Source organism: Crocuta crocuta, unplaced genomic scaffold (assembly GCF_008692635.1).
Source record: "Crocuta crocuta isolate KB4526 unplaced genomic scaffold, BGI_CrCroc_1.0 scaffold126, whole genome shotgun sequence".
In the NCBI taxonomy this organism is placed as follows: domain Eukaryota; kingdom Metazoa; phylum Chordata; class Mammalia; order Carnivora; family Hyaenidae; genus Crocuta; species Crocuta crocuta.
Window position 1 is genome coordinate 1,614,145 of NW_027531000.1, and position 10,984 is coordinate 1,625,128.

Genomic DNA, 10,984 nt, shown 5'->3' on the forward strand with positions numbered 1-10,984 from the left:
CAGCACTCTCACTGTAGAGTCCATGGGGCTCAAACTCACAAACTGTGAAATCATCACCTGAGCTGAAGTCAAGAGTTGGACGCTGAACTGGCTGAGCCACCCAGGTGCCCCAACCATCAATTCTAATGTATAGAAAAATTTGAAAACCACCAGAGTAATGGCTAAAAGGCTTAAGCTTTGAATTCAGACAGACCTTAGTTCAAATTCCCATTTTATTACTAGACTTTGTGATTTGGGGAAAGTTATTTGACATCTCTTGACTTTGATTTTCTTTTTTCCTTCCTTCTTTTTTCTTGTGTAAATTGGAAATAATAATAACACCTGGACCATAAGGCTATTATTAACATTAAATATATGCTTAGCATAGTGACTAGCACATAATAAGTACTCAGAAGGTATTAGCTAGTAATACTACTGCCAGAATTTCAGTGTTGGGGGGGGCTTGATGGTGGTCAGAGGGGAGGTGCACTTAAGAATCAAGACAGCATGGAGTGTAAGGAGATGTGGCTTCCCTCCTAACCTGGCTTCTCCATATCTCTACCTCCAGGAATCAGGCAGTGGGGATATTTGAGAGAGCTGCTGTCTCTTATTCTCCAGCAATTCTGACTTGCAGAATTATTGGCAATAAACTCATTTGACTTAGTACAAGTACATGCAATTTTGAGGTTTGTGTCAAGGGAACACGTTTGTTATGGTTGTTTTAATTATGGGAAAATCAGGTAATATATATTATGCATACATTTTTATGACAGGTCATTTAGAAAATAGGCTTAGTTTCTAATAATTTAAAAAAGGAAAAGAGGGGTGCGCTAAGGCATAAACCATTTTATTATTTAAAATTTTTAATGTTTATTTTTGAGAGAGAGAGAGAGCAAGAGCATAATCAGGGGAGGGGCAGAGAGAGAGGGGAGACATAGAATCAGAAGGAGGCTCCAGGCTCTGAGCTGTCAGCACAGAGCCAGATGTGGGGCTTGAACTCCTGAACTCTGAGGTCATGTCCTGAGCTGAAGTCAGATGCTTAACTGACTGAGCCACCCAGGTGCCCTAGACTTAAACCACTTTAACTGAATTGACCAGAACTTCTTGATCGAAATCAAATCTGTAAAGAAAATATAACGAGAACCTTCAGGATTTAATTTAATATGTGTATATATATATAATATATATATATATTAGATTTACATTGTCCTTTATTTCATTTTTAACTAACACTAAGCATTTTATAGATACGCCTATCATTGTTAACAGATGGCTGCATTTACACTAATGAAGTGTCTGTTTAAAATTAAACATTTTATTTTGAGATAACTGTGATTTTTTCAAGCTGTAGATTCACATGCAATAGTAAGAAATATATACCTTCTACCCACTTTTTCCCAATGGCAAGATATTGCAGAGGTATCATACAATATCACAGCCAGGATATTGATATTGATATAATCAAAACCAAAACATTTCCATGATCACAGGTTTCTTCCTGTTGCCCTTTTATAGACATACCAACCTTCCTCCTGTCCCTACTTCCTTACTAATGCCTGGCAAACACTAACTGCTCTCCCTTTATATAATTTTGTCATTTCCAGGATGTTACACAAATGGCATTATATAGCATGTAAACTTTTGGAATTGACTTTTTCACTCAGCATAGCTTGATATTCCGATAATACTATTATGTTGGGAAATGTTCCCTTTCCTTCTATTTTCTGGAAGACACTATATGGAGTCAGTACGAATTCTTCCATTAACATTTGATAGAATTCTCCAGTGACAAAATCTGAGCCTGGAGATTTATTTCGTGGGAGTTTTTAAATTACAAATTCAATTTCCTCAATAGCAATATGGCTATTCAAATGATCTACTTCATCCTGGGTGAGGTATGGCTTGTGTGTGTGTGTGTGTGTGTGTGTGTGTGTGTGTGTGTTTTTCTTTTAGGAATTAGTCCATTTCATACGAATTGTCAAATTTATGTGTACACAGTTGTTCACAGCATTCACTTATTTTGCTGTCTGTAGGGTCTGCAGTGCTCTCCACTTATTCGTGCTACTGGGAATTTTTGCCTTCTCTCTTATTCTTTGTGAGTCTTATCAGATATGTGATTTTCAGATATTTTCCTCCATCTGTGGGTTGTCTTTTCACTTTTTTTGATAGTGTCCTTTGAAGCTCAAAAGTTTTCAATTTTGATGAATTCCAACTTACCTATTTTTTTCTTTGCTTGTCTTTAAGTGTCGTACTAAGAAACCACTGCTTAATCTAAAGTCATGAAGATTTTACACTTATGTTTTTTCCTAAGACTTATAGTTTTAGATTTTTCTTACATTTATATATTGATACATTTGAGTAGGTTTTTTTGTGTGTGTGGTGTAAGTTACAGTGCTCAATTTCATTTTTTACATGTGAATTCCTTTCTTTTGGTTAATGTTTCTAGAAAATATATTTTTCTACACTTTTCATTTTATTTGGTCTGTAGTGTTATATTTAGAGTTTCTTGTAGATGGGATAATTTCTATCCTTTAGTTGGTATACTTATACCATTTATGTTTAATGAAATTATTATGTTAGTAATTAAACCTGTCATTTTATTTTTGTTTTATGTTTATTCTCTGTTTTTTTGTTTTTGTCTTGTTTCTTTGTTTCCTTTTTTCTGCCTTTCTATTTGTACATTTTCAATGATTCAATTTTCTTATATCTGTAATGTATTTTAGTGTATCTCTTTGGATAGCTTTTTTTAAAATTTTTTTTAATGTTTTATTTATTTCTAAGAGAGAGAGAGAGACAGCGTGAGCAGGGGAGGGTCAGAGAGAGAGGGAGACACAGACTCTGAAACAGGCTCCAGGCTCTGAGATGGCAGTCAGCACAGAGCCCGATGCGGGGCTCGAACCCACGAACCGCGAGATCATGACCTAAGCGAAAGTCGGACGCTTAACCGACTAAGCCACCCAGACGCCCCCTTTGGATAGCTTTTTAAGCAGTTGTCTAAGTATTACATTGAATATACATGACTTATCACAGCCTATTGAAGTTGTCATTTGGCCTGTTCAGTGAAGTATAGAAAATTTGCCTTCCTTTATGTTCCTTTACTTTCCCTCATGTGTAATATTATTGTCTTAAATATTTCTTATTCATACCACATCCAATGGCATTAAAATTTTGGCTTCATTGACCAAATGTAAAGTAGAGAATTGAAGAGGAAAAGGAAAATCTATTGTATTTATTCATATTTTTGTTTACCATGTTCTATCTTCCTTCCTGAAATTTCAAACTTCTTTCTTTTATTATTTACTTTCTGTTTAGAAAGCTTCCTTTAGCCATTATTTTAGGGTAGGACTGCTGGAGACAAAGTTGCTTAATGTACTTTATCAGAAAAATGTCTTGCTTTCTCCTCAATTTATGAAGTATGATTTCTCTGGATAGAAGGTTCTGGCTTGGCCTTTCTTTCTTTCTTTCTCTCTCTCTCTTTCCTTCCCTCCCTCCCTCCCTTCCTTTCTTCCTTCCTTCCTTTCTCTCTCTCTTTTTTTCCCTCCCTGTGATGTGTTTAATTGATGAAGAAGAGTTTCTTTTAGTATGTACCCTTTTGGATTTTCTACATTCAGAATTCTTTTTCGGAGGACTTGGGGTTGTCAAACAGATACCATCCTGGCATTTACTTCGGGGGCACTCTCCGGACTGACATGTCCATATCTGCCCATGTGTTTATTTGTAATTAAAGTTAAGATGCTCTAGAAGGGCTTTACCATTAATCTAAAAACATAGAACCGCATCCTGGTGAATGATGTATGACAGTTGGCTATGCGCTTCCTCTGAAAGGGGGACTGCTCCTGTGGCATTGTTACCAAGAGCGGCTTTTCCTGCGGGGCTCATGGCTTAACTGTTTCAAACTTCTGTTGTCCTGTAAATCTGTCAGAAGGGTCTGCACGGGACCATATTTATGAAGAGAGTGGAGAGTGGTCAGTCTAAAAAGCTCCTTAGTGTAGTACTTTGAATTTTAAATTACACACATAATTCAGAGGTAATGTAACTTGCAGTGTCGGACTTTCGTCCATTCCGTTAAATGGAGAAAAATGAGTGGCGTGAGGAATGACTTATTGATTCTTGGTGGGAAAATGACTTCTGTAATATAGGAAGTATGGTAAAAGGAATAGCTTAATTATTTACGGAGCACTTTTCAAAATATGCTTTTACAGCAGTACAAATTGTGTATATACAAATTGTACAACTGGGTTCTTTTTTTTTTAATTCTTTCTTTGAGGAAAGTTATGAGAAGGCTTAGCTTTTTTAGTTGCTAAGGCAAAGATTAATTTTGCTTAAACTCTTATAGGCTTTAACTAAGAAAGATACAAGGAGCAAGGAGAAGTTTCTAAATACCTCAAAAATATGACTTCTAATTGCTATTTCTTATATACATTATACTTAACGCTCTCTTCAGGGGAGCTTGACTGCCAAGATTTTCAAAATACACCTCTCTCTCTCTCTCTCTCTCCCTCTCCCCCATTCTCTCTGGTTTATGATGTTTTTCAACAGTGTCATGAACTCACTTAATCTGATTTCATCAAGTAAATATATGGGAAGTTGAAATGACATATTTTAATCTGGCATTTGAGGAAATATTCATAAAATATCAGATAAAATATTTATTTTGGCCTTTCCTTCTGATCTCTCTTTTGATTCAGTGTGTATTCTTTGCTTAAGGACCACAGCCTAATGTTATTTTGACTGGAGTTCACAGTGTTGGCAGCCTTTCAGATAAACAGCATACTTGTGGTTAATTGGTTGAACATGTTCTATAATTATAATTATATTAAAACCTTAATGTGCTTGAACATTTGCCCACTGAAGGCCACTTGCATGAACTACGTTATGTTTCTGTCATTATAACTGAGCTGTCTGGGGCTGACATTGAGCAATTGAGTCAGGGCAAGGGACNCCTTCCCTCCCTCCCTCCCTCTCTCTCTCTCTCTCTTTCTTTCTTTCTCACTTGAAAAATTCCTTCTGGTCTCCATTGTTGTTGATGAGAAATTCATTATCATCCACATTTTTTTCCACGTAGATGTCATTTCTCTCACTGCATTCAAGATATTTTCTTTGCCTTTATGTGTAAGAAGTTTGACCATAATATGTCCTGGTGTTATGGATGAATTGTGCCTCTCCCAGATTCATATGTTGAAGCCGTAATGCCCAGTGCGTTGGCATTTGGAGATTACCTTTAAGGAAGTAAGTAAGGTTAAATGAGGTCATAACAGTGAATTTCTAATTAAACATGACTGGTGTTCTTATAAGAAGGGAAAGAGATGCCAGATTAAAATCTTTCTTTCTCTCTCTATCTTTCTCTCTTTCTCTCCATGCATTCACAGAGGAAAGGCCATGGGAGGTCAGGGTGAGAAGACAGTCATCTGTAATCCAAGAAGAAAGACTTCACCAGAAACTCACTTTACTGGAACTTTGATCTTAGACTTCTAACTTCCAGAACTGTGAGAAAATTAATTTCTGTTGTTTAAGCCACCCAGTGTGCTACACTCTCTTCTGTTATGGCAGCCTCAGCAGACTCATATACTTAGTGGGGGTGTTTTTAGTTTGTCTTGATTGGGATTCACTTACATTCTTGAATGTAGGCTTATGTCCTTTTGCCAAATCAGGAAGATTTCAGCCATTGTTTTCTCAAATAATTTTTTAGTACTGCATCTTTCTCCTATCCTGCTGGGACTCCACTGGCATGATCCAATGGTTGGATCTTTTGCGGTGGTCCCATGGATTCCTGAGGCTCTGGTTATTTATTTTTAAATCTGTTTTCTTCCTTTTAAGATTGGGTAATTTATATTGCTTTATTTTCAAGTTCAGTATTCTTTTATTTATCCTCTCCATTCTGATTTTCAGCCCATCCACTGAAGTTTTGGTTATTGTATTTTTCAGGTTTAAAATTTCCATTTTGTTTTCCTTATATCTTCTATTTCTCCAGAAAAACTCTATTCCTTTGCTGAGGCTTTATATTTTTTCCATTTGTTTTAAATGTATTCTTACTTGTTCATCAAAGCATTTTTACGGCGGCTACTTTAAAACATTTTGTCACGTGATTCTAATATCTATGTCGGCGTAGTGTTGCCTTTATTGATTTTTTTTTAATTCAGCATATTCTTTTTTTTAAATTAATTAGTTAATAATTTAGAGAGAGTGGAGGTAGAGGGGCAAAGAGAGAGAGAGAGAGAGAGAACCATAAACAGGCTCTACACTCAGCACAGAGCCTGACATGGGGCTTGATCTATGACCCTAGGATTGTGACCTAAGCCAAAATCAAGAATCAGATGCTCAACTGACTAAGCCATCCAGGTGCCCCTAAATTCAGGATATTCTTCGTTCTTAGTATGATGTGTAATTTTTTATTAAAACCTGGAAATTTTGGGTTTTATAAATATTTGGGTATTTCTAAATCTTATTTGAGGCTTCTGTTTTAGCTGGTTTTCCCTGCCACTACCTGGCAAGGTGAGTGTTCCAGTTCCCCACTATTTTAGTATGGGGCAGGGAGACACTACTGCCCTTCTGGGGATAAAGTCTTGTCTACCTGCCCCACCTTTTGTTACTGCTCTAGCAGAGTGTTTGGAGTGCTTTGTTCAGCCTGGCAGAGGTGACTTCTAGGTTCCCCCATCAGCCTTTGCTGTTGCAGGCTGGGAAGCGGCTATGGTGGTTTTTTGTGGTGTGTGTCTGGAGTTGTTATTTTTCTTAAAACTTTCTTTCTTGGTAGGCTGCCCTTTTGCTGGTGTTTGGTTGGAGAAAGCAGAATGTAGTTGGAATTTGTTTTGTCTGTGCCTGTTAGAGTTTCTGGATTGCTGGTTTCTTCTGTCTAGAATACATGAAGCAGAACAACTCCTGCCCACCTCTCCCCAGTAATTAAACTTGAAAATACACTAACCATAGAAACCCAGGAAACTTATACTTGTGCTGTTCCTTGGCTTCCGAGACCCACAGCATGTCTGTCTTCTCTCTATCATTAAGAATTTCTTTATGTTTCTTCCATAAGTAATGCACAGGGTTTTTAGTTGTACTTTGTTAAAGGAATACAGAAATGTATGACTACTCCATCTTTCCTGTCATGGAAGTAACTTGAACACTGTGATTTTAATGGATAATGATTTTAAATTTATTATAATGTACACAAATTTTCTTTTCATGTGTTCATCACCTAGTTAGGAAAGCCCTCTAGAACATGTATCAAGTAAGCTTTGGCAGTTAAGTTAGCATCACAGTCTCCCAAAAGAAACATGTTGGCAAATATATAATACATACAATTCAAAGCTGCATTTAAATCTGTACATATTATGCAGTTTTTATATCTTAAATAGATTGTTAGCCTACTACCAGCAATTCATTTCATTTGGAATTAAAACTTTTCTGTGGACATTAAGTAGCTATATAAAAAGCAGAAAATCAGCACTTTAAAATTGGTTTATTTTATAACCGAATGTCAACTAATTACTTCAGTAAGTTGAAAATTCTTGCTTATATTAACCAGAGTTATGTTCATTTTCAGAGAAAAAAATTCTGTGTCATAAAATCTCTGTCTTTCTCTCTCACCTCCTTGTTATAAAAAGTTAAGTGTTTCCTTATCTGGGTTTTACTATAGGAGTCACATAAATGACCAGATTTATTAAGCATAGACTTCTTGAGAACATTCAGGAAAGTTTACAGCCTTCCGTCAATGGACAACCCCTTATGGATCTGCAATGCTTGATCTGCTAGGCCCTGTCTGGGGCCACTGCCAGAGGCCTTTCCCAGGGAATTGTTTGGCTCTGTCTCTTCTCAACCACTGTCTTTCCTTTGACTGGGATTGTGTCCAAGGCATGCCTAGATTTCTTGTCTTCCACTGCTCTTGCTTCAGTCCATCACACCTGAGGAAATCCCTTTCTGACCTGTCCTTATACCTTTGTTTAGCACTGGCCCACCAGCCTTATCTCTTCCACCTCCAGTTCCTTCAGAAGTCACAGAATCACAGTTACTTCTACACAACTATGGGAGCAAAGACCTGGAGTGATTAAAGTGGTTTTGCTAGGATGGGCATATTAGTAATGAAGCAGAGGATAAGAATTCCAGTTCTCTAATGAAAAATATTTCTATTTTTGTTACATTTCTATAATTCCTTCTTTCTCTTTTTGTTATATTTCTATAATCTCCTTGGGGGCAGGGTAGGGAGGAATAAAATATCACTGGCAATGGGTGATTATTGGTAAGAATTGATCCAAGTTGAGAAAAGGAAAGCCATACATAGATGAATAAGAAATGACAAAATAACTATTGTGTCCTATAATTCAAATTTCCTTGGAATTATCTAGAAGCCAATCCACCTGGTGTCAAAATCTGGACAGAGTTTGGATGGGTCTTCCTTCTATTCCCATAGAAGTAGTCTAAAATAGGGGCACTTGGGTGGCTCAATCGGTTAAGCCTCTGGCTTCAGCTCAGGTCATGATCTCACAGCTTGTGGGTTCGAGCCCCGCGTCAGGCTCTGTGCTGATAGCTCAGAGCCTGGAGCCTGTTTCAGATTCTGTGTCTCCCTCTCTCTCTGCCCCTCCCCCACTCACACACACTCTCTTTCTCTGTCTCTGGAAAATAAATAAACATTTAAAAAAATTTAGAAGTGGTCTAAAATATACACTTACTAGTTGATATTTCTTGTAAAATAATCCAACTTTTTTGCCTGAAAGTAACAGAAAGCCAACTGAAAAAATGCCTGAAACAAGGAAAGATCATTGGCTCATGTATATAAGAAATAGGTTTGAGGCACAAGAGTTTAAAAGTTGTGGTCAGGAATTTATCTTTGTACATCTCTTGGCTCTGCTTGATTTCCAAATACGATTGACTTTAAAATTTTTCATTATTTGTTTGTTTGTTTATTTATTTATTTTTATAAGCAGCATCAGGCTTGTAACTTAAAAGCTTAGATACTCTAGGAGAATGAAGGTCTTTTTTTCCGGTAGTAAGAGTCATGCACATTTTCTGACTGGGACTGCTAAAGTCACATGCTCATCTCTAGACCAATGAGCTGAGGACTGGAATGCTCAGATTAACCTAAATTCCTGACACATTTCTTAACCCCAGAGATGGTGTCAATCCTATTGAACTACATAAATTAAGGGAAGGGTAGGAATATTTCCCATAAAGGAATATTGAGTTGCTATCACCAGTAAAAGAAGGAAGGGATACTGGGAAGATAGATCAACATGTATCTGTTGTCCACAGACGAAGTCATAATGAGTAGAGAATAAGGTCAGGGGAAAATTAATCCCATAAACACCAAGACTTTCCTTACTATCTCTGATTTAACTATTTGTTTTGAATTGGGGATAGGATCCTAAAAGTTTGGATTTCTTCCAAAATCTGTTTTAGAATCTTCCTGAAAGTTTTCTCCTATCACATGCCTTTTGTTTTAAGAATTTGTGTGTCATCCTTGTGCAGGGCCCATGCTAATCTTCTCTGTGTCATTCCAATTTTAGTATATGTGTATGTGAAGCGAGCACATACATCCCTTTTGTTATTAAAACTATCTTTTTTCAAAGCATGAGTCTTCAAGATACATTTTTTAAAAAAGAAATTATTATTTAATTTTATTTTTTCACTCTGTTTAAGCATGTACATCAAGGCAATATGAACCCATTGTGAATATACTTAACTCTAGTGAAGTTATTGCCTAGGTAAGTTTGGGAGGCTAGGCTGGAAATATAACCACTTTTTAGAAGTATTTTTTAATGGAAAAATGAATTTCATGTTGCACACAACTAATTAACAAATTAACCATCGGAATACAATTCATTTCCAAGCACATACTTGCTAAGAAATATAGCAGATGCGTCAATGAACCTTAATTACATGGAATCATTTGATTAACTTAGTCTTCCTCCTCTACTCCAATAACGGGGTGTCTTCTTGAGCAAAGTTATAGCAGATACGATCGAATGTACAAGTTGGGACAATTGTGTTTATTTGGATAGATGACCTAGATATAACTATGCCTTAAACAGAGCTCAGTTCCCTTACTGGTAAGTATGAAGGAGGTTAGGAAGGTATTCTCATGTACAGTGAATTTATCAAAAAATCTTGTTTACAAACAGGTAATAAGATCTTAATGACTCTTAAGATAGGCACAATCTTTGAGCTGATGGTTTTGGAGAAGCCCTTTAAAGAATGTCATTCTCGGAAGAGATCTCTCCAGAGGTTCAGAAAAGCAGTGTTTGTGTTGGCCACCCTCGCATGCTACCTTAGGTTTGCTGACTTACAAGACTGATGGCAGTAATGCTAAACTACAGTTCAATGTTTCTGAAAGAATCCATTTATCCATCCATGCGTCCATCCATTCCGTCCTTCATTAAGGTATAAGATTCTGAAAGGGGAAGCCAGCCAGGCCACTGGGCCCCAACCCTCAAGTTTAAAGGAAATTTGATTTTTGACATCTGATCAGCTAAACATGTTCATGGGACTATCATGAGGCCTCATCACAAATGCTGAGCCCCGCTGAAATCTGCGGGACCCTGGAATAGCTAAATAGTAGATTGAAAGGGTAGCCTCAATCTGAATCTAAAAGTTGCTTGATTTCAAGGGAGGATCTCAGAAGGTGTTACAGATGTTTTGATGGGAGAATGTGGAAACAAATAAGGATGGGTTTCAGGAATCTATAGTTTGATGGGGGAGACTGATGTATAAGAATTAATCATAATATCAGGCAGAGAAAAAACAGTTGCTATGCTGGAAGAAAAAGCTTTGGGCCAATGAAGGACTCATGGCAGCTATGCCCTGCATTCTTGACCTTGACTGGAAGCTTGGCCCCTACCAAGTTTGGTGTATATCTTATTCTGTGATTCCAAACAAGGAGAAATCCCTTAGCCCAGAGACTCACAAATTGGTTAATGGTTAACGGTAACTTGAGGCCAAAACGAAACCAAACAAAAACCCAAGAGTTTTATTAAGTAGTTAAGTCCAAACAATTTATTTTTTTAAGTTTATGTTTATT

General features: G+C 36.9%; 1 non-coding gene across 1 annotated transcript; it reads right to left on the reverse strand.

Annotated features, from left to right (window-relative positions):
- Nucleotides 1–9,390: 9,390 nt before the first annotated feature.
- On the reverse strand, nucleotides 9,391–9,497 carry LOC144236989 (U6 spliceosomal RNA). The gene has a single exon (XR_013336725.1). It is a non-coding gene; the product is annotated as a U6 spliceosomal RNA (small nuclear RNA).
- Nucleotides 9,498–10,984: the final 1,487 nt, after the last annotated feature.